Here is a 23,067-nt window from a genome sequence, read left to right as displayed (position 1 = left end):
AAAGCTGGTAATGTCAGGAAAAATGGAACAAACCCTTATGTTCAGTATGTGTTGAGCAAGAGTCCATTTCACCTGTTTTTGCTGTCCTATGATCCCATTTTCAATACGCAATAAAAACAGTTGTAAGGAAAGAGAAGCTTGCCAGCCTGACAGCTAGACATCTTTTTTTATGGTGAAGATGGATGTGGCAGTAAAAATCTGTTTATTAAAGTCTCTGAATATGTGTAATTATAGGATACCGTGTGATGAATAAAGATGAAGTTAGGCATGAAATAAAGGGTATTTTAGACACTTGCAGTACTTGTTAGATACCTTGAAAACATCCTAGCTCACATTGGTAATGTATGAACAAAATGGACTTTCCTTGATGACAAAAATTGACAAAATTATCGATGATCAAATCCAACACACAGAATCACCACAGTGATTATTCCTAAATTTTTGTATATATGACAAAATTTGCACTGTATATTTTATATGTTTGCACTTCTAAGAAATTCAGTAGGGGCAGGACCAAGAATCTACTGATAACTGATGTGTGTTGTAATTATCTTGGGTCTGGTTCATGTCTAGTGATAAGATTCCTGTGTTTATATAATTTAGACACCTGAAAAGAAAAATGGGAGTTTGGAACCTCAAGAACCAAGGGAGTTTCTCTTTCTGCTGATTCATGAAAAATAATAGGGCTGAAGGTTGAGAGGTTATCTAGTCCATCCTCCTAAATCAGTGTAAGCCCAGTGCCTTTTGTGCAGCCTCTGAGGAACTGGGAGCAGACAAAGAGTATTTACATATTCCGAGGCAACTCTCATGCCCATTCTTCAATGCTCTTTTTTTAGATTGCTGCAGTAGTCTTTTCTACACCAGTGCTCCTGACCTTTTATTCTTCCTCCATAAGGTTTATTAGGGGAGAAAGAAAACTCCAGAAGCATCTACTGTTCTTGAAAAAAAAAAAAACCTCACAGTTGATCTTTCAGTGAAAATGAATGCAAAATCTTGGGTTTATGTACCGTCAGTCAAGAGGTTTGCCCACACGTCAGAACGGTGCATTTATGGAATCTCACAGCTTGTCACCCTTGTTAGAGGCTTTTAGGATTAGGTGGTTTACTACAAGAAATAGGAACTTTTTATCTTCATTGACATATAAGCACTCAGTGAAGCTTAGGCTCATACCTCACTAGAAAATTTTAATGGGAGCCTATACTAGAAAAGTCCACCTCCCAGTTATACCAGTGTGATGCATTTGCTGACTGTTGGGAATGTTCTATCTGAAAGAAAATCTCTCAAGCATCTGTGTGTGCTGCTTAACATTAGGAAGATGTAACACAGTATGTAGGTCAAGTATAGAAAAATATGGTGGGATATTCTGCATTTCTGTCTGGCTAGAGACACATTACCTTTTGTTTGTTCTGATAGAAACACTGAAAAGCACGAAATGGAAAAAAAATATTATCTCATTTGCCAGGTTTCTGTTTCCTTTCTCAACCCATTACAATTGTATTGACTCAATTGAGCTCATATAATTAAGAAGTTGAAATTACCTCTGAGTTTCAATACTGCTTAATTCTTTGCTTCATCTTACAAAAAATGTTGGCATTTAATAAATGTCTAACAAATGTAGGGTCCCTTCAGTAGCAATTGCTTCAACTAGCACTATGTATGATACATTTTAAACAGGAAATTCTAAGAGATCCCATAAAGTCTAACATGGGGTGTAGTAAATAATACCGGTATCTCTTTTTATGTCTCCAGTCAAGATCTCCCCTTCTCCTTGCAAACCTTGTCCTGGAGCATTTCTTCCAGTAAATTTTGGTCATGACTTACTGAAACCAGTGCAAATTTTTTCATTGACACTGGAAGGATGAAGTACAGTTTTCTTTGAACTACTCTTGTTTTGTATCTCATTGTTGTGTTTAGCATTCTCAGTGTCACCTTCTAAGCTTACATAGAGTTTTCTTTTGGCAATAAAAGCGCTGGCTTCCACTAGGATTCCCAGGGTTGAATTTGGCCCATAACCTCAGAGTGCTCTCAGAGTGCATGTGAATTCTTTCTGAAGTCACTTTGATTGTCCTCAAAATCTCCTTTAAATATCTAAAAACCTACTTGTCAGACTCTTAAAAGGCAAGCAGTGATGTAGATCTCCAGAGTACATCCACTGGTGGCTGCCAGAGTTCAACACCCAAACATCCTGAATAGCTGTACCAGATTGATGTTTGTGTATGGAACTAGTGAACACTTATAGCATCAGCACATAAAGTATCACACTTAATCTTTTCCTCTTCCTCACAAGTACAAATAGTTTAGAATATCTTAAAAGTCATTAAAGATGCAGACAACTAGTTTTAATTTTAAAAATAATAGTCATTTAAAAAAAGTTCCCTTTGCAAATCTATTAGATCAAATCCTCCAGTCTCACACTTCTGCATCCCAACATTTCATTTTAGTGTCATCACTTTTCACATAAATAGCAACCACCAAGTGTGTAATCCTTAATGGTTATGAGGAATTGCTCCCTTTCTGAGTCTGAATATTACTTGCAAGGAGCTGGAATTAAATTCTCATCCACCAAGTGTTCTGTCTTTCAAAATAACTACGTTTTCATTTACCCACAGATTAACTCCATGAGTGTATCACCCTCAGGACAGATAAGAATTTGATGTCAAAGAATTAAATCATTAATCTCTCTTGCAAAGTCAGTGTGCATTTCCAGAACTCTTTGGGGTTTTCTTAATTTCTATCAATTTATATCTGCATTTCACATTGAACATGTCCTCTTTTTTCTCTTCCCTAAAACTTTGTACATCCTTCTCTGCTGATTGTAATTTCTTTCTTGTCTTTTCATCACTTTTTGCTTCTTTGAGGAAATCAATTCTCAAATTTTTAATTAATTATCCTAGCACTGTCTTTATATTGGGCATGACCTTTGAGATTTTACAGTTTTGGCTGATTTAATTGGCCAAGTGACACCCTCCTCCTGTTTACTGAATTCCTCTCCTGACTGTAGAACCCCATTTGTTACGTCTGGGTGACAGAGTTCTCTCAGCTGCAATACTTGAAATCATTTCAGAAGAGCTTTTTCTTTCTTATCACTCTCTTCTTTCTTTCAAAATAAATTGTATTAATTAGTTTTTAAATCATAAGTCTGAGGATCTCTGTGTAGTCTCATTCTTATCTCTCAGTTCTTTACACTGAGGCTGTCCTCAATTAGGTGGTGATGGCTATTTATATCGCTCTGGAATGTTCATCTCCAATTATAAATCTGTACAAAAGGCCGAGTCTGAATTTACACGGAGCATACTTCACCAGTTCTCATAATATAACTGACTGAAGTGTGATCAAAGAAACTAAGAGAGACTTCTGAGGACAATTTAAGGTTCCATTGAAGTCATTTAAGTTACTGAGGCTCTATTAAAGTGATGAAATCAGGATTTGATGCCAGAATGGGGATTTTATATTAGATTTGGTATCCTATCTGTCAGGCTGTGAATTTCTTTTCTATTATACAGAATAGAAATAAAAAAAATCTCTTAACATCATTGCAGCTATTTTATAAAAAGGTTTTTGTCCATCTATATAGATATAAATTTTAATATTTGTCTTGGGAATGTTTTTTCTCTAGGTACCTAAGCTGGAAAAAACCTCACCTGTCTCTTTTCTCCCAGGTGAGTATCCATTACCTTCAGGTGAATTTCATATGGTCAGTGTTTGTCATAAAATATTTATTTTTAATTGTAAATCTGTTTTTTAAATACAGTACTAGAGAATAGCATGCTACATTTAATGTAATGTCTATGAGTTAAAGGTACATGCAATTAATAGATTTAACACAAGTGAAATCAAGGTAAAGATATTTGAATGGAGAGGACTAAATTGATCCTTGGGTTTAATTCTTGCTTTGTATGAAGGATTCATATGGTAGCCATTGTTCAAATTCTATAAATAACACATATTTACGTGATGGTGGGGCTCCCAAAAATGTCTCTACAAACAATATTTTCTCTCCCCTATAAATAACATGAAGATTGTCCATAGGTGTGTGAGAGACTGAAATGTTAATGGATAATGGCTCAAACTGGTCTTTTGCAAAAGCAGTGGTTGCTTTGCTGATGATGAGTGCAGGAACAGCCCAGGTGCAGAGGGCTGAGCGCCAGAGGAGAGCCATGACAAGCCTTTGTTTAGCAGGAAGCTGGGGTTTGAGACAGGTAAGGGAAAAGGGCTGATAAGAAGCAGATCCAGTGAGGTGAGATAGTGCTTTTACCATGCCAATGTCCTCCCCTACACAACTGACTCAATGTAAAATTTCCTCACCTGCCTGGATAGGTGTTGGGACAGTCACATTATTCATCCCTTCTGATGGAGCATAACTGGCTCAACTACACTGATGGGAGATGCCACTTTCGTGTCTTAGAAGGGGTCAAAAGTCATCAAAGACCCCTTAAGTGTCCCCAGACTAATTTCTGGAGTGTTCCACCAATGGACTGGGCATGATCCAGAGTGTTGCAATAGAGCCACAGCATTGTGACACACAGTGCAAAACTCCCTGCTCTGGGGGAGGCACCTGGGCATTCCACCTAAACCTAAATGTATATTAACCCATTGGACTTTGTATTTTGTGGGTTTTCCCCACTTATGACAGAACAAGGCTGTGACCATCACTTTGACCAACTGACAGCTACATTGCAACTGTCTTGTGGCTGAATCTGTGTGTGGGGATATTTTCCTACACTTACCCTTTCTCTCTCTCTCTTTCTTTCTTTCTTTCTTTCTTTCTTTCTTTCTTTCTTTCTTTCTTTCTTTCTTTCTTTCTTTTTCTTTCTTTCTCTCTCTCTCTCTCTCTCTCTCTATCTCCCTCTCTGTCTTCTTTTAACTTCTTGAAATATATTGTAAGCCAGACTAAAAAATTCCAGTCAGTGCCTCAGTGAGTGCCTTGTTTTGTCTGGATAAGTTAAAGTTGGATAAGTTTATGTGTGCTAAATTAAAGTTTATGACGCGCCTTACTTTGTCTGGATATTGTTTTAAAATTTGCCAAGTACCTTATTCTACCATAGTATTCTAAAGTTTGCAAGTAAAAATTTGTCACTGAACCTCCAGAGAATATTTTGGTTTCTCCCACACACCACCCAGAGTGAATCAAACAACCTTCCCCTAAACCCACTGAGCAGACCAGGGCATAACAAGATGTTCAAATCCTGTCATATGATCCACCCACAGATACTTTTTTCCTGCTGTTTTAATGGAATGGAATATATTCTTAAGTCAGATTCTGTTATGGAGGCTGACTTTAGGATTTCTACAGCAATCTAGAAATATCTACTACACTGAATTTTAGACAGAAAACTGCTTATTTCTGGACCCTGATTTCACTTGGGCACTACGTAGAGCTGATTTGCTCAGCAGTGTCAACACCAGGGATGAAATATCTATGGAAAAACAGTGCCTCCAACATTAATACCTAATTGCAAATTCAGGGCTTTTATTTTGGTGTAGACATCTAAATGACTCCTCAATCTTTACTCAACTTTATCCATTTGTTTCCCTCTTTGAGACGTGTGTGCTTCCTTGATTAGTCTCAGGGTGAGGAAATTAGTCTAACTGAAGTTGTAGTAACTTGGATAGGCCCAACCAGTGGTTGATTTCAGTGCCTAATGTCATTGGGGTTACACCAGTGATGAATTTAATGCAAGTTTAACAAACACAGTCCAACTATAAAAATGTCTTGTATAAAGCTGAAAATCCCTTCACCCAGTTCATTAAACAACCTCCATATTGAAGAGTAGTTCAGTGACACTTTTTTTTTCCATTTGTAAACATTTTCTACTTGCTTTAAAAATTCTCATTTATAATGTATCCAATTGTAGATCTTATCTACAGTCCAGGGTGAACTGTACAATAACACCTTTAAACACTGAAGTGTCCTCCCTCTAAGTACGACTCTCTGGATTGGTCCTATTGTGCAAGCTTGTGCAAGGGCTAAGACTGTTTTATTAAATACTTTTCACTGGGTCACAGAATCTCTTTCCTGCTCTCCTACTAAACAGGACCATATCTGGGCTAGCACTGACGCTGAAGATAACTGTTTCGTACTAATGAGGCACCATAAATTTGTGTAGAATTCTTCAAACAGTAGAACTGTCTGGTAGTTCAGGTTTGTTCATAGCAGTCCCAAAAATATTTGACTTTCTAAAGGGTTATAGTTATGATTTATATCTTCTTGAAATTATGAACTCCATGTGAACAATATTGCTCTATGAATGGCAGAAAAACCCAGCAGCTGCACTAATAGCCCTCTTATTTCTGATATTCCAAGTCAATGTTTCTCAGACAGTATGTTGGGGTCACTGGGGATCAGAGGAGGAGTCAGAAATCTTCACAATTGAGTCTAATATTCATCTTGCTGTGACTGATGTCCTGTCAGCAGTTAAAAGTAACTTTTATCCTGGCATATGTAAACTGCAAAAGAAGATGCATCTGCAAAAAGTTTGAGCACTGCTTTAGAGTTTGTACAGAAAATGACAGTTTCCTGAAAACTGGTGAAATGTTCACACTGTAAACTTGCAATCTCAGATGGGATTCATGGCGGTGAAGAATCTGATGTTTGTTGTTGTTGAGCAGCTAGCAGAGTAAAGAGGTCAGTTCTCAGTGGCAAGAAGGAAAGACTTTTATTGTTTTGATTTCATCATATATATAGAGTTTTCAAAAGTCACCCAGATTGGTCAGCCAGAAGCCTTCCCCTAGGCCTGATTGGCCAGGCCTGCACCGTCCAGATCTTGGGACACTGTTTTTAATAACATCCAAACTTTATCTTTATTTATAAAACACAAAAAGAATTCTCATGGGAAAAGCCTGTGCTAGCCACAGATGTTAATTGTGAATTTATTGAAAGAGAATGAAAAGTAAATCCTCTGGATCTATCTGAAACATCCTGATTGTAAATGTCTATTTTGAAGGCACTACTCATATATTTTCCTTTTCTCTGTGAAGACCTACAGCATTTTGCTTCAGTATAGTTGACTAGATCAACACACACTTCCAAGTTGTCTTGCAAGCTTTTCATGACTTTTCATCCTTTCACTAGTTTACAAATCAAGCAGGAAACTTTCATCAATAGTTGCCAGCATTTTAATTCTGATTTCCACAACAAAACTAATCAATCCCCTTTATAATCTACCCACACCCTTTGTTTTCCTGTCAGTAGATAGCCCAACAGAGCTGAGGGAAATAAATTTAAACAGACCTGAGAGAAAGAAATTCCATGTGAGTGATTATTATGTCTTTCTTTCCATTGTCCTTGTTTCTGTCCTTAGCATGGAAAAGCAAAAAGATAGTGAGACTGGGAGAATGTGAGAAGAAAAGCTGTTCCTTTTTGCCTGGTGAAGGACAGAGAAGCAGGTGTGAAGCAATATGTATCTAGCCTACTGTTAGTAGTTCCCATTTACCAGCACATTTTAGCTTGGAAGCCACTGTGTTCATTTTGTACTTCCATCTGCAACTGATGCACACATCCTGTAGAGCACTGCCTTGAGAAAATAAATCCTCTTCTATTCCTCTAATGATGCATTTGATTTCCTTTATTTGGGCTCAGTTTATTTAAAGCTTTCTGAGCATTGAATCTCTAGTATGTGAATAACCTCAGGCAGTCCAATCTATTGGGAAGAACATCTCCAGTTATTTATTGTTATTTATTCTTTGTAAAATGGCACATATGCAAAAGCAGACTGTGAAAAATATCACTGCGCAATAAAGTTATGTAATTGTGTTTACCATAAAGAGGGCAATGTGCTATCTACTCTTAATTACCACTTCCACTGTAGTATCTTGAGGCACAGGTCTCTTCTTTCAGTAGTAGACTTGTTTTCAGAAACAGCAACTCCCTGCCAGATAAATGGTGCTGTCATCATTATTACAACCTCATAGTCATGTCCTATGTGCAGTATTGGGGCAGGATTTTAAACTGCTGTGTTTATCCACATGTGTTTCATTTATTGTGGATACCTGTGTTTCTGGGAATAGCTAATGCAGTGATTGGCAGCATTTTGATAGTTTTGTTCACTAACCTCTCTTCAGTTTTTTGGGGGTCTGCCTATGAGTTGCTGGCTGCAAAGCAAAAGCTGACCATAGGTGTTAAGCATTACTTACTCTCTATTTTCAGTAGTATGTGCACAGTGGGATCCTCTGTCTGAAACAGGCAAAAGAAAAAGAAATTCCAGAGGAAAGGAAGCAAAGAGCAAACTGTGCTATGTAGGAGGCCATTCCAAATCAATTTCCTCTAAAGACAAACACAGCAAAATTCTTCTTTTTGTATTTGCATGAAACAGGAGGTGAGCCTGCACACTGCTGAGTTTTTGCTCTTCCACATCCAACTGCCTATTGGCAAATGTAGTCAAAGTGCTTGGTGCAGTGGGCTAAGCTCTGTCAGTACCTCTCAGGAGAATCATAGAATCATTAAGGTTGGAAGGGACCTCCAAAAACATTAAGTCCACCATTAATTTCTACACCACCATGTTCACCACTAAACCATATCCAGTGCCACATAGAACCAAGTTGCCCTGTTCCAAAGGCAACAAACTACAGGCATATCTAGAGCTTCAAGGAGTCCCAGGGAGTGCTGATATTGTGTTGCCTTTCCTCTGTAGACATTACCTGTGCAGGAAAGTTTGATTTTCTTTACCTACTTACCTCCTTTGGGGCATCTAGTGCAACGTATTGGGAGGTTGAAACAAGACCCCAAAAAGAAATCGTTCTGTTAGCTGAACTCCCTAGTTCTGTTGAGGAGGTAAAGATTCTTTAAATGAAGATTTCCTACGTGAGACAGGTCAGAAGCAGAGAAGACAGAAGATCAGATAGAACTGCAGGATGGGCAGCTATAGCCCTGAACACTGAGATCTCAGTTTTGGCTGACCTGTATTCCATTAAGAGAAGTTTTGAGGCATTTCTGAGTTTGTAGCTGGTCTTAGCCATGGGGAAAACTGAGAGAGGGAGGATGTCACTGCTGTTGTGCAGAAGGATATTGGCAGGGGTAGCTCCTGCTTATTTGGTGAGAACATCTGTTTCTTCTTCAACTCTCTCAGCCTGTCTTTATGGGACAGGTGCCTCAGTCCTCTGATCAGCTTTGTGGCCCTCCTCAGGACTCATTTGAACAGGTCCATGTCCTTCCTGTGCTGAGGACCCCAGAGCTGGATATAGTACTGCAGGTGGGATCTCATCAGAGCAGACCAAAGGGGCAGAATCCCCTTCCTCGCTCTGCTGGCCATGATGCTTTGGATGCAGCCCAGGGCACATTTGGCTTCCTGGGCTGCAAGTGCACATGGCTGGGTCATGTACAGCCTCTCATCCCCCAGCATTCCCAATCCCTCCTTGGCAGGGCTGCTCTTAATCCCATTGTTCCCCAGCCTGTGTTGATACCTGGGGTTGCCCCAGCCCAGATGCAGCACCTCGTACTAGGTACTACCCTGTTGAACCTCATGAGGTTCATACAGGTCCAGATCCCTCTGGATGACATCTCATCCCTCAGGCTTGTCAACCATAGCACTAACCTTGGTGTTGGGAATCTTAATTTAATTCAGTCTCTTGAATACTTATTGGTAGTTGGTACTATTTGGTATTAGATCTCATTAAAATACCTAAAAGATATTGACTGTACTTTTGTCCATAAAGAACTGTTACATTTCTCTTAAAATATGATAGTAAAGTGCATTTTTGCAAATGGAATTGAAGCTCCTTTCTAAGCTGGATTCTTTTGGACAGACATAGAGAGATTTGGGATTTTTTCAAATGGAATAAAACTGTACCTGACAATATAGTTTTGTGCTAGAACACAAGATGAATTAGAACAATAGTATTTTTTACAACTAGTGGGAAATAAGCTTCATTTAAGTAAAATAAAGAAGGAATTGCCAAATGTAATATAAAACATTAAATTAGCAACACATCTGGCAAGGATGCAGAGTATTCTGGAATATCTTGTCAACTATTTAAATTGTTTCATTATCAAGAAGGCTCAGCAAGGTAAAGAGAAGTGACACAGGACCAGAAAGTTAAAAGAAAAAAGAGTAAGGGTGAAAGGAGAGAAAAGTGAGTTATGCAGCAGCAAAAGAAGGGAAGGAGGCCTCCACCCATTCAACTACACAGCAGTCTGAAAAAATAAATTCAAGCTCTGAAAGGCAGCCTGTTACTGGCATCATCAGTGGCCTTTAAAGACATGAGGGAGAAAGCAGAAAAGCTGTCATGCATCATCCTGTGCTGTACCAATTCATATCTACAGCTGAGGACAGCCCAGCTGGCAGTGGCAGCTGCCTTGGTGGCAAAGAGGTGCTGCTGTGCCTTTTGCCTCTGCCCCTCAAGGCTGGCAAAAGGAGCTGTGCAACAGTGGCTGCATGACCTTGGGTGTGCTGGAACAAGGGACTTCCTTTTCATTGAGTGCAAAGTTACTTTCTCCTACATTTAACCAGGTTTATGAAAGTGGGGGTTTTTTGAAGCTTGAGGTGAAAATAGGTCATTGCAGGAAACAGCTACAATGTCAACTCTGAGATACTATTTTTGGATACCGAAAGTCTGAGTTACTTTTCAAACAATAGATGAGAGAAGCAAGAGAGCATCCTGCTGTTGCAGGATGTGATCGATTTTGTCATGACACAATTTTTTTCTTATTAATGTTTTTGATAAACTTATTTACGAAGTAGTAGTAAAATGAATTCCTGATGTATGGTTTGAATTGCAGTACTGTCAAAACACTACTTTTTTTGGCAGGCTTGCAGCTACTTTTCAAGTGTTAGCATCAAAGGTTCAAGTCAAGTGCCAGAAGGCAAATATACAAAACACATAGTAGAGTTCTTTGTAGGCTCTGCAGAGGCGGATGTAGCAGTATTAGGCAGAGGTGACCAGAGAAGCCCCTGCTGCCATGCTCTGAAGCCTTCCTTGAGCAGGTCTGCCAGCTCCTCCTCCCATCCACCCTGTACTGCCTCCTTTGGGGCAGTGGCTGTCCCTTATCATGTGATTCTGGTGTCCTGTGCCATCCCACAATCAGAGAACCTCAGAATATCCTGAGTTGGACAGGACCCACATCGAGTCCAACCCCTGCCCCTGCACAGGACACCCCAAGAGTCACACCATGTGCCTGAGAGCATTGTCCAAAAGCTTCTTGAACTCTGTCAGGCTGGTGCTGTGACCACTTCCCTGGGGAACCTGTTCCAGTGCCTAACCACTCTTTGCGTGAAGAACTTTTTCTTATATCCAATAATATTTCTTTTAATTTTCTAATTTTTTATTTCAGTTTCAATTTTATAATATCTAATAACCTAAACCTCCCCTGACACAACTTCAGGCCATTCCCTCAGGTCCTGTCACTGGTCACCCCAGAGAAGAGATCAGTGCCTGCCCCTCTCTTAAACTCACAAGGAAGTTGTAACTGCAATGAGATCTCCTCTCAGTCTCTTCTTCTCCAGGCTGAACAAACCAAGTGACCTCAGCCACTCCTCATACAGCTTCCCCTGCAGGCCCCTCACCATCCTCATTGCCCTCCTTTGGACACTCTCTAACAGCTCAATGTCTTTCTTATACTGTGTCACCCCAAGCTGCCCCCAGCACTGGAGGTGAGGCTGCCCCAGAGCAGAGCAGAGCAGAGCAGAGCAGAGCAGAGCAGAGCAGGACAATTCCCTCCCTTGCCCGGCTGGCAATGCTCTGCCTGATGCCCCCAGGACGTGATTGTTCCTCCTGGCTGCTCGGGCACAATGACCCATGTTTGATTTGGCATCAACCAGGACCCCAGGTCCCTTTCCATGGCACTGCTTTCCAGCCTCTCATTCCCCAGTCAGTCCATACATCCAGGGTTGCCCCATCCCAGGTGCAGAATCCAGCACTTTCCCTTGTTGACCTTCATACCATGGGACTGTTAGAGATATAACTGTGCTACATCTGGAGTTTGGGAGGAAGTCAGGGTAGGTAAGCAAACTTCAACTCCAGCACTTTCATTTAGGGGTATTATCACCTCTTATCTCTAAGCTGTATTAAATCTAGGGGCCTCTCTGCCTTATCTGCTGCCAAATAAAAAGGGAGTCCAGATATTCTGGCAAGGTTTATAGGCAAGCTGTAGGATAAAATCTGAAGAAATACAGGCATAAAAAAGATTACAGACATCATATTACTAGCCCTTCTTTTTATTAAGGTGCTTTACTGGAGAAAATGGTTTATTTTAGGTAATTCCATCTTTTTTCTGTCTCTGTGTGTTGCAGGCAGACAGTGGTAGTAGTAAATGCCATCCTCTTTCTTCCAGTGATTTAGCAGAAAGGCAGCATGTCTGCTAGGCAAGAACAACAGAAGAAATTGCAAAGATGGTTTTGAAACATTCAGCAAGGTCGCAGAACCAGGAATGGCAATGCTTCTGCAGGTCCTTTAGCACTACCTTCATGCTTCACTCAAATAAATTCATAGATTTAAGTCTGCTTCTGCATATTGTGCCCAGTGATTGTACCAGAAGGTCTTTGCTACCTGTCTACATACATTTTTAGGAGCTGAGAGTACCTTTCTATTTTGAGTTGGGTTTTCAAGTGGGAAACAGTCTCCTGAGAAGCTACAGCAATCTGAAAGAGCAGTAAGTTAGTAGTCATGAGATGCTGCTGGGAAGAAATGTAATCCTCACAATTTAAATATGCAAAACACAGCCCTGCCGTTTTGATCAGAAGATTATCTTTCAATTCTGATTGTGTCTCCATCCAGACAGTGGCACAGTTTTGGTCACAAGGCAGAGCTGCGGTTTTGTGTTAGCAGAAGGCAGAAAGAAACAAAGACAAATATTTTACCACACAATTTCCTGTTGCTTTTTCAATAGGTCTCGATAGGTTTGATATAGTATGGTTGCTGGAATCACCCATGCATTTAAACCAGTCCTATAAACCTGTTCAAGGCAACAGAGTAGACCAGATGTAACTTTTCATACCTTTTGCACTTAGTTGCCTAATAGTAAATAGGATTTGCCACCTATTTTTATCTGATTATATAAACCAAGCTTGGTAGTACTGCTAGGCACTGATTTAAAGCTGAGATAGTCAAGGTCACAAATCCACCATTTACTTGTGAGGTCTGTCAAATGTTGAGGCATATTTATGGGAAAGTGTGGGAGGAAGTTTGTGCATTTCCAGTGACTCGCTCAGACTGTCGGTCAAGGTGCTTTGAACACAAAATTAATTTTATGTTACTTTTAATACCATTAATTTCTGCCATGGCAGAAGTGTTTGTTTCTCAGATAAGGTTTTGAAACAGGCAGTTATACCAGGGGGAAGACATGTGAAGTGCTAGCATTTTTCTGGGGCCATTGACCTCCCAGGCTTCCTGTCAGTCACACAGATGGAAGTGTGCAAAGAATTAACCCTGGTTCAAATTTCCATCACACTTTGCAAACTTTTTTTTTTAATGAAACCTGGAAGCTGCTTAGCCTCAAATATATTAATGACCTGGAAAAAGCAAATGCATCTTCCAACTGATTATGGATAAAATGTTACGATAAGCATCTCTGTAGGTTTTTTAAAAAGAAGATTGATAGTCAACTTTTAAATGGAAAGAGCTGGCTGACTCAGACCAGCTTTGATGCCAAGGTTTATAATGGAAGGAGAAGATACTATCAGTTCCAAAGTATTACTACTTTATTCCTAAATTGACAACACCATGCACATGGGTGAAATCCATGTTCCCCAGCAGGACTATATAATAGGAGTCAAGACGTGGTTTTATCAGGACAATGGAGTAGGAATTATAGGAGCAAAAGGCCTCTTTGCACACTTGAATAAATAATAAATATCCAACTGACCTAAAGCAAAGAAGGTACTCACTCATACCACAGAGCATGTTCACTCTGGGAAAAGAAGAAAGGTGTAATTGATTTAATTTTGATTAAAAATATTTAAGTTGCCAATAGTTAATAGTTAATTACAGCCCACTTAAAACACTATGGGAGACCTTGGCATGAAACAGCATTTAGCTGTACCCGATACAGTGATCTAATACAATATCCTTCAGCTGTATACAGTATCCAGCCACAAGTTGGAATTTTTTAATTTCAGTGTTCAGTTTGGTAGGAGAAAAGTGGTCAACAATTCTAGAAATGTAATTTCCTTTTCATTACATGAAAGGAAGTCAGGCATAATCAGTATTAACACTCTCAGGGACAGCTATGGGTACTGCCCTACAAGAGCAGCTAATTCAGTTCCAGCTCCAGTTCTGACTGTTAAATTCAGCTGTCAGCATTAACTAGGAAAAAACCCCATAATTTTTGAGTGGAAGTTGGAGCACAATATCTACCTTGTGATATTTTTTCTGGAAATTGGAATGGAGCTGGGCCAATAACAGCAAAAATCAGCTTTTTGTTTAAGAAATTGCTATAAATGGAGGTGTAAAGTGCTGGGCATATACGTATCTAAATAGCTAAGGACCTGTGCTTGAAAGAGTGTGTAAGAAGGGGCTGGGATCTCCCTTGGCATACTGCTCTTGGCAAAGCACAGATGGAGCTCCATGACTCAGCTTCCTTGCTCTGCTGGAAAGATAGGACAAATCCTTGGTAGATGCAAAGTGTTATTCTCCCTGTGCCTAGACAGCTCCAAAGACAAATTCAGTTTGGTGGTACATGCAGTCTTCTGCCCAGACCACAGTCCTCTCTTCCTACCTACTTACATGGAGGAGGAGATGGAGTGCTGTCAGCATGATGTTGTGTAAATGTCAACATATTTTTCCCATACAGCTCTTGCCAAGGTAAAATTGCTACTTATCCATACTTATCCATAGGCTAAAACTGTAATTCATAGATCTTCATGCCTCTTTGACTCCTTAAACTGCTTGCTGAAAATGAAATATGTAGTCTGTATGGACACAGGCATTTATGACTGACTGGTGATACCAAGTCCTCAGAGAGAAACATTATGCAAGCAGATGGTAGCTGCTTTCAGCTGCCTTTAACCAGGAGATGAAGGGACCAGCTGGAGCTTTACTAGTGCTTGAAAAGCAAAGGCAGCCACTCATTGACATTTCCCTGAGCCACCCAGTTTCCAGAAAAAAATATTTTTAATGTCTGTTCTGCAGTGCAGAGTTCCAGCCAGGAGCTACAGCCCAGCAGCCCAGGGAAGGAGAGGTTTTATCGGCTGGAACTGATACTGATGTTGTCACTGGCTGTGAGAACAGAAGTTGATGGCCATACAGTCATATGAGAGGGAGCCATCTATATCAGGAATTAATTCTTAGCCAGACAATTCTTACCCACTCACAATGGTAAAGTGCTGATAGGGTTTCTACACTGAAATGTGCAGTAGTTTAAAAGTGGACAGCATGTGAAATCCAAATATCCCTAGTGTAGGGTGGCTTGCTGGTTTTTTTTCAGACTGAAAACTGGAAATAAGCCTATTTACTTTATATGTTACTCAGGAGCGTCAAAATTTCTCTGATAGCTTAGTGCTGTTTGCAAACTATGTTGCTGCTGCTGGTTACAATATTAAAAAAATGCATGGAAATTGGGATTGCTTGGAATTAAGCCATGCAGATTATTTAAATTATATATTATATTTTATTTTATTTTATTTTATTTTATTTTATTTTATTTTATTTTATTTTATTTTATTTAAAAAAGAGGCTTTCACCTTTGAATGTCACCTTTGAAGTCCTCTCTTTTATCCAAGCATCATGTATGCCGGAGCCAGCCTGGAAACAAATCCCAGGCCCTTTCCATTCTGCTTGCAATCCTTCTAATGACTGCAGGCAGTATTTTGGCTTCCATTGCAGTACCAATTTTAAAGTAATAGAACCGATAATTTTGGAAAATGGCTGGCTGAAGTTCATGTGTATGCATGCAAGGGCACTGAGAAGATACTGCTGGTTTGGAAATACTGCCAGCATCCACTTGACTGCTGTCTGGGGAGCAGACTTCTGCTCTACTCTCTCAGAAGCTGCGAAGCAGGGGCTGGAGGAGCTCTGCTGCAGTGCTGTGCTCTTCTGTAAAGCCTCTCTGTGGTGTGTGCACATCATCACTTGCATAACCAATGCCCAATTGACCACCAGATGGCCTTTGCAGAAGCAAGAAGTTAAGGTCAAGATTTTTATTTCCGATTTGCGGGTAGACACTGTTTCCAGTCCTGCATAATCAGATTCTCTGTGCACCAGCTAATTTCCTAAGGCATAATGTATTTAGATGGGTAGAAAATTGCTTACATTATTCTCATAGCTCTACAAAGGTAAGCAACAACCCTCAGCATCCTCCTTGCAGAGAGGCAGGATAGAGATATGAATTGTCAATCACACAGGTTCTGCATTCACTCCCAATAGGCATTGCAGGGTAGTGGTGCCTCCAGCTGGCTCAGGAGGGATTAGTTTACAACAGGGTGGGTAACATCTGTCTGTTGGACCCACAACATCAGCAACTGCAGAAAATGCTGCAAAAGGGGTTGGAGAAGCTGAATGAGCAGCAGGGTGGGTGTTTCAACACTCAGTTTTACAGCTGCTGCAGCAGTAGCTAAAGAGTTTCTAACTTAGGTACATCTGCTGTGTTCTGTCATTGTGGCAGTGGAGTCACTGTTAGGAAGCTAAACACTGAGCTGTGCAACTTTCAGCATTGGTAATGACAATGATGCTGCATCCCAACCTTTACCTCTGGTGTACGTGGAAAATAGGAGTGCGTACAGGACTGCACTGGAAGGAGTTATGTCTGTTTTCAGGGAATTGGACACTGAAAAGCATTAACAGATGATTTCACTCCTAGTTAGAAATTGCTCTTCCTGTGCCAAACTGACACAAAGCTCCCACTCCTCTTCCCACAGGTCTCCTCAGGTCTACATAATCCCAAATCATTCTCTGCTCCTATCTCACTTTTGTTTCTGCTGCAGCTCTAGGCCATCAATCTGAGCGTGCATATGGTATGTGATTGTGCAGTATTGCCTCTCACAGCAGTCCCAGGTGGTCTAGATGAATAGATGTGCTATTTCATAATTCAGTTTTCTCAAGGACTGTTTCCTTCTTCCTCATTCCAGGTGAGGCAAAGGATGCTTGTGATTCTGTGTTTGTATTGTGTTGCGTGCTGCTAAGAGAGGGACATGGCATTACTGGTTATGAAAAAATTACTTCTGTGCTTGGAGTTCACAGAACTCTCTCCCCTTTGTCTTCTTACTCAGTGCTGAGAGGTTAGCAGTTACCTTAAAGCCTTCAGAGATTCATAGCAAAGGGTGGATCTGAAAACACACTAAGGAATTAGATCCAATTGTTGTTTTTAAATTAGATAGCTGGAATAATCTTCATACCCTCTTCCAGGTTCAAGGAAAAGTCCGACCAAAATACTGATGAATTTTGCCTTTCACCATCAATAGAGATTTATGAAATGCTCTTGGTATATCCCATGACTGTGAGTTTATTGAAGTAAATCACCACCTATTTCTTGTCATTGCCAGACATATGCCACAAAGTGTGAATGAGTAGGACTACTTGTGAACTTTTACATATAGAATCATGGAAGCATTAGAGTTGGAAAAGATCTCCAAGACAAATTCCAGCCTTTGACTGAACACAACCATGTCAATTAGACCATAGCACTAAGTGTCACATCCAGATGTTTTTTGAACACGTACATGGATGATCACTTATCCATTTTCCTGGGCAGCTTCTGTTCCAACACTTAACCACCTTTTCAGGGAAAAAATTCTTTCTGATGTCCAACATGAACCTCCCCTGGTGCAGCTTGAGGCCATTTCCTCTCATCCTATCACTTGTTGCCTGGGAGAAGAGGCCAAAACCCACCTGGCCACCATATCTTCTCAGGTAGTTGTAGAGAGCAATAAGGTCTTTCTTCCCTGAGCCTCCTTTTCTCCAGGCTAAACACCCCCAACTCCCTCAGCTGCTCCTCATGTGAGTTACTCTCCAGACCCTTCCTTAGCCCTGTTTCCCTCCTCTGGACTCACTCCAGCCCTTCAATGTTCTTATTGCAGTGATGTGCCCAGAACTGAGCACAGCATTAGAGGTGTGGCCTCCCCAGTGCCAAGTACAGAGGGACAATCACTGCCCTGCTCCTGCTGGACACACCATTCCTGACACAAGCCAGGATGCCATTGGCCTTCTTGGCCATCTGGGCACAGCTGGCTCATGTTCAGCTGCTGTCAGCCATCACTCCCAGGTCCTTTTGCACCAGGCAGATTTCCAGCCACTCTGTTCCTAGCCTGTAGCGCTTCCTGGGGTTGTTGTGACTCAAGTGTAGGACAGGGCACTTCGCCTTATTGAACCTCATACTGTTGGCCTCAACTCATGGATCCAGCCTGTCCAGATCCCTCTGCAGAGCCTTACTGACCTCCAGCAGATCAACACTCCCACACAACTTGGTGTTGTCTGTGGACTGACTGAGGGTGCCCTTGATGCCCTTGTCCAGATCATTGATAAAGATTTTAAACAGAAGTGGCCCCAACACTGAGACCTGGGGAAGCCCCCTAGTCACCAGCCACCAACTGGGTGTAATCCATTCACCCCCACTCTGGTTCCAGTCATTTGGGCAGTTTTTAACTCAGAAAAGAGTTCATCTGTGCAAGCCATGGTCTGCCAGCTCCTACAGGAAAATGCCATGGGCTTCAGTATCAAAGGCTTTTCTGAAGTCCAGCTAGACACATCCACAGCCTTTCCCTTATCCACCAGGCAGCTCACCTTGTCACAAAAGGAGATCAGGTTGGCCAAGCAGGACCTGCCTTTCCTAAACCAACGCTGGCTGAGCCCAGTCCCCCCACTGTCCAGCACGTGCTGCATGATCCCATTGAAGAGGATCAGTTCCATAACTTTTCCCAGCACTGAGGTCAGGCTGACAAGCCTGTAGTTCCCCAGATCCCCCTCTAATAATCATTCCTGTACCTAGGTGTCACATGGCAAACCTCTAGTCATCTTGGACCTCCCTGGTAAGCCAGGACTGATGATAAATGACAGAGAGTGTCTTGGTGAGCTCTTCCACCAGCTCCTTCAGTACCCTCATGTGAGTCCTATCTGGCCCCAGAGACTTGTAGTTTCTATGTGGCACAGCAGGTTGAGCAAGGGAGTCATGGTGCTGTTCTCATTGAATATACCCTCCAAAAAAAGGGGAGGCAGAAGGCTATGGAGGAGCTGCCGCTGGACTCCCAAAAAACCACGAAGAGTGCAAGAAATTCTTCTCCCAGAGTACCACTGTCACAGCAAAGGAGAGGGTTGTGGCACATCTTATGAGAGGAAGTGTTTTTACAGTATCCCTTATCACACAGGTTAAGATGTCAAACCAAAATCATGACTATTAAATGGATAAAAGTGGGAATCCTGAGCAGAAGCTCTTGCAATGGCTGAATTCACAGATCAAACTTGCTTAATTCTGTGCCATCGCTAATTGTTGCTTCAAAGGGTGCAATCAAGCTTTGGATGAACAAAGCCAAGAACAGGGGCTTTGCTTGTACAAAGCAATCATGTGCTTTTTGCTGGGTGGCAGACCAAAACCATGGGAGATATTTACCTTTTTTCCCAGCTCAACTTGGATCCCTGTTTTGGCACAAAATCAGGACATACCTCATTCAGCCAGGAAAATTCACCTTTTTAGCCAGCCAGGAAAATTCACCTTTGGTTTCTGACCCATCACAGTTCTCCTCATTTCATTTCCTTCCTGAAGCCAAGTTTCAATTAGCGCATTAACAGCAAAGACTCAGGCCCCACATGACAGTGTTTACCTCGGTGTGGAAACCACAGGAGATTGCTGAGTGACCAGGACTGCTAAATAGTTCTTGGGAACTAGTGCAGAAAGAATAATTGAGGAGCAAATGAGGAGTTTGTGTGGAGCCCGTTCACACAGGCATACACAAGCATGTTAGTCGCCATAGCTGAAGTTGTGCCTATGAACAAGTCTCAACTGAAACTGTTGGGTTTATAGTTGACAAAAGGGTGTTTGTGCAGTGTCAAATAGTTGAAATGTAACAGGTTTGGGTATTTTTCCGCCCCCTTTTTAGTGTGCTATGTGTTTTGTGAAAGCAATCACTTATAAATCTCCATTATGTAATGCTGTTTTAAAACATTCTTAAGCTCCATGAAAAAAATCTCTTTTAATTACATGATCAGTTTCTTCCTTTAGTGTGCTTTTTTTGCATGTTACATGCCTTTCTTTCTACCACATTATCTTCATGTGAGGATAAAGAATAGCACTATTTACTGTTCTAGGATCACAGTTTCATAAATAAAACATATAGTGAAAATCACCACGTCTAAATAGGATTAGCATTATTTTTCTACTTATTTTTTAGGTGGATTATTTTTATATAATTTATTCACACCCATCTTTTCTGTGGCAGCAGAACAGCTTTAAGCTTCTAACTTCTCCCCTTCCCCTGCCTGCTGAACATTTCCTTAATACAGAGGTTGCTGAAAAAAGCTAGAGGCCAGGTCATCTATGAAACAGGATCCGAACTTTTTTCCTTAACTGGAGATGTAAACTTAAAAGTCAGTATCTCTCTTTCATCCTTTGCTTCCCACCAGAAAACATGCACTAAATGGGGCAATTCAGGTGGGGAAATGTGCCTTCTCTGAGGTTGAATTTCTGAGACCTGTTTTACAGGCTCTGCCTAGAGTGCACTGCTAGTGGGGCTCCACACACCCTCGGCTCTGGGGACTGCTGGGCCATAAGAAACTCTTGGAAGAGTGTCCTTGCTAGACCTTGGCCCCAGCTGTGTGGACAAATGCTTTAGCTTGAAGTTTTCACTTCATTTTAAGTCCAAGATGGTGATAATCTGCTAGAGACACTCCAAGTAGGAATGTCCTCTGAGGATAAGGGCAACAGTTAGCTCCCATCTCACCAAATCAAATTGAAAAGCCCCAAGGAGCAGGTGCCTCTGCCTTTCACACTGCAGGTCACCTCCTGGAAAGGGTGTCTGGGGGCTCAGACTCCCCAGTGAGCTTTGTGCAAGAACCCAGCTCAAGGGGCTGCTGGGAGATGCCTGGAGTGTGTTTGCTAAGATGACACCTTGTGAGAGCTGCTTTGGCCAGTGTGATACACGAGCAAAAGTACCAGTTTGAGCATTCAGAGGGGATTAGTTTCAGAGAGAAATACAGACAGAATTAGGATACTACTGCTTCCAGAGGTAGGTGGCAACTGAGAGAAATCTTGAGGGCACTTACCTGAAACATGGAGCCATTACTGATTGTTTTGTTAGACAGTCTCCCAATGTTCCCAGACAAGTCTGGGACACATTAGACAAAATCTATGTTAAAATAGCCATTAAAATTAGAGAAATAAACCATTTTGCTTTCTCAACAGCCAGGAGTTTTAAATGAGCTGGTTGAGGACCTCAGTATTTCTACGAGGAATTGTAAATAACTCTTTAGAGACAGAGGCATCTCCAGCTCTATGCCAATGTTTACAATCAGAAGATGGCATGATTCAGATGCTTTCAACTGCAATTTCTCATTCTGACATTCATTCTGGGTAAAATAGTTTAAATAGGATACAGTAATAAAATGGAGGAGAGAATTAATGAGTTATAATTATTACTTCTTGCTATTTATTAAAGAGCTTTAATGGATGCTTTCATATTTGAAATAGCTTGCTAAATAAAGATAGGATAAATTTGGCTAGCATTGGGGGATATAATGTGTTCAGACATCTGGTAAGAGTTTGATTAGATGTTATGTAATATTTTGATAATATATAAAACTGCCACAAAATTACCATAGCACATCTTGAAAAATAAGATGGGTGACAAATCTTCAGTGCATACAAGCAGGTAACCATGAGCAAGCATATGTGCTTCCAGAGCAGTCAGCTGGTGGCTGCCTCTTGATCATTGACTAACTGCCAGAAACTAAAGATGTTTACAATGACAGCAATGGTAGGCTTAAAAGCCAGACAGAACAACGTGGTTTCCCGAATAAACGGAGAATAAGCTAAACAATGTAGGTCTTAATCTAAAGTTTATTACTCAAATACGTGGTCCGGGTACAATTTATAATAAAAATGAGGGGAGGAAATCTTCCTGCATCCCAAAAAGCAGCATCTCTGTAAAAGATCAAAAGGGTAATTTGAGCTGCTGGGGTAATAAGCTTCTCCTTGACAGGGTAGTGTCTAATGCAGTCCTTGGATGTATAAACAGAGGTAGCTGAAATAGCAATGGAGCGATGATATTTGTGTTTGGCACTGGAGAGAGCACTAATGGAATCCCTGTCCAATTCTGTCATTTGAGAATGATATTGGCAAACTGAAATGGGTTCAGAGAAAAATCAGAGAACAATTAAGAAGCTGAAAAATACTTATTATGGGCCGAAAATCCACGACCTAAGAGCTAGAATGTATTTTATAAAAGGAAAGTTAAAGGGTGACTAATTTGCAATCCATGGGTTTACAAGGCAGGAAAGCTTTGGTGATGGCTTTCTGCAGTCTTGAAGCCAGAAAAATGGGACTAAAAACAACGATACAGGATCTAAGAGTAAGGCTCTCATTAAAAGTTATGGTAGCAATTGTAAAACTTTTTTCCTTGTTTTTTCTTACAGCTGCACTTTAATGAGAGTCAACATAGGGAAGTGCTGCTCATCCAGTCATCCCTGCTGGCCTCGGGAGCCAAAAATCTGAGAAAACTACTGAGAGTGTCTCAAACAATAAGTGAGTTAAAATTGTATGATCATTCACACAGCCATAAACACGAGCATGAGGCCAGGGTCTTACCCAAAATGAAATGCTTTGAATACTAAGAAAATTGTTCTAGACTGCTGACATGTACATAGAAAACAGGCACCTTACAGCACACTGGCTGTCGAGAGAGATGTAAGACACTTCCAGTGTTCGAGACTGACATGAAAAAGGAATCCAATATTGTAAGTGAAAAGGGTTGGTTGGGCAAATAGCATGTAAGGCATGGAGCAATGAGTAGCAGAGAAGCCAAGTAACTCCTTGCCCTGCAACGAGGTCTGAGAAGAGTGGGGTTTTATACAAACCCATGAGGGTGAAATTAATCCTGAAAGGAAAATGGATGAAGCAGGGATTTGTGTTAGGCTCAGTTTTTATGCAGGTGTTCTCATTAATGTGAGAGTAAGGGAAACTGCAGACGATGTGAAAGTATAAGTAACTGCCCTGGA

The 23,067-nt window shown here is 40.9% G+C and overlaps 1 long non-coding RNA gene across 1 annotated transcript in view; it reads left to right on the top strand.

Annotated features, from left to right (window-relative positions):
- LOC146438099 (uncharacterized) overlaps positions 1-22,597 on the top strand; it is a 47,389-nt gene extending 24,792 nt beyond the window's left edge. Inside the window, exons 2-3 of the long non-coding RNA XR_014852018.1 lie at positions 3,617-3,659; positions 22,486-22,597. This is a non-coding gene — a long non-coding RNA (uncharacterized LOC146438099). The remainder of the gene's footprint in view (positions 1-3,616; positions 3,660-22,485) is intronic.
- Positions 22,598-23,067: the final 470 nt, after the last annotated feature.

The sequence above is a fragment of the Lichenostomus cassidix genome, chromosome 4, assembly GCF_008360975.1.
Source record: "Lichenostomus cassidix isolate B80296 chromosome 4, HeHo_3.0, whole genome shotgun sequence".
In the NCBI taxonomy this organism is placed as follows: Eukaryota; Metazoa; Chordata; class Aves; order Passeriformes; family Meliphagidae; genus Lichenostomus; species Lichenostomus cassidix.
The sequence above is the reverse complement of the archived record's forward strand: the minus strand, read 5'-3'. Positions and strand labels throughout refer to the sequence as shown.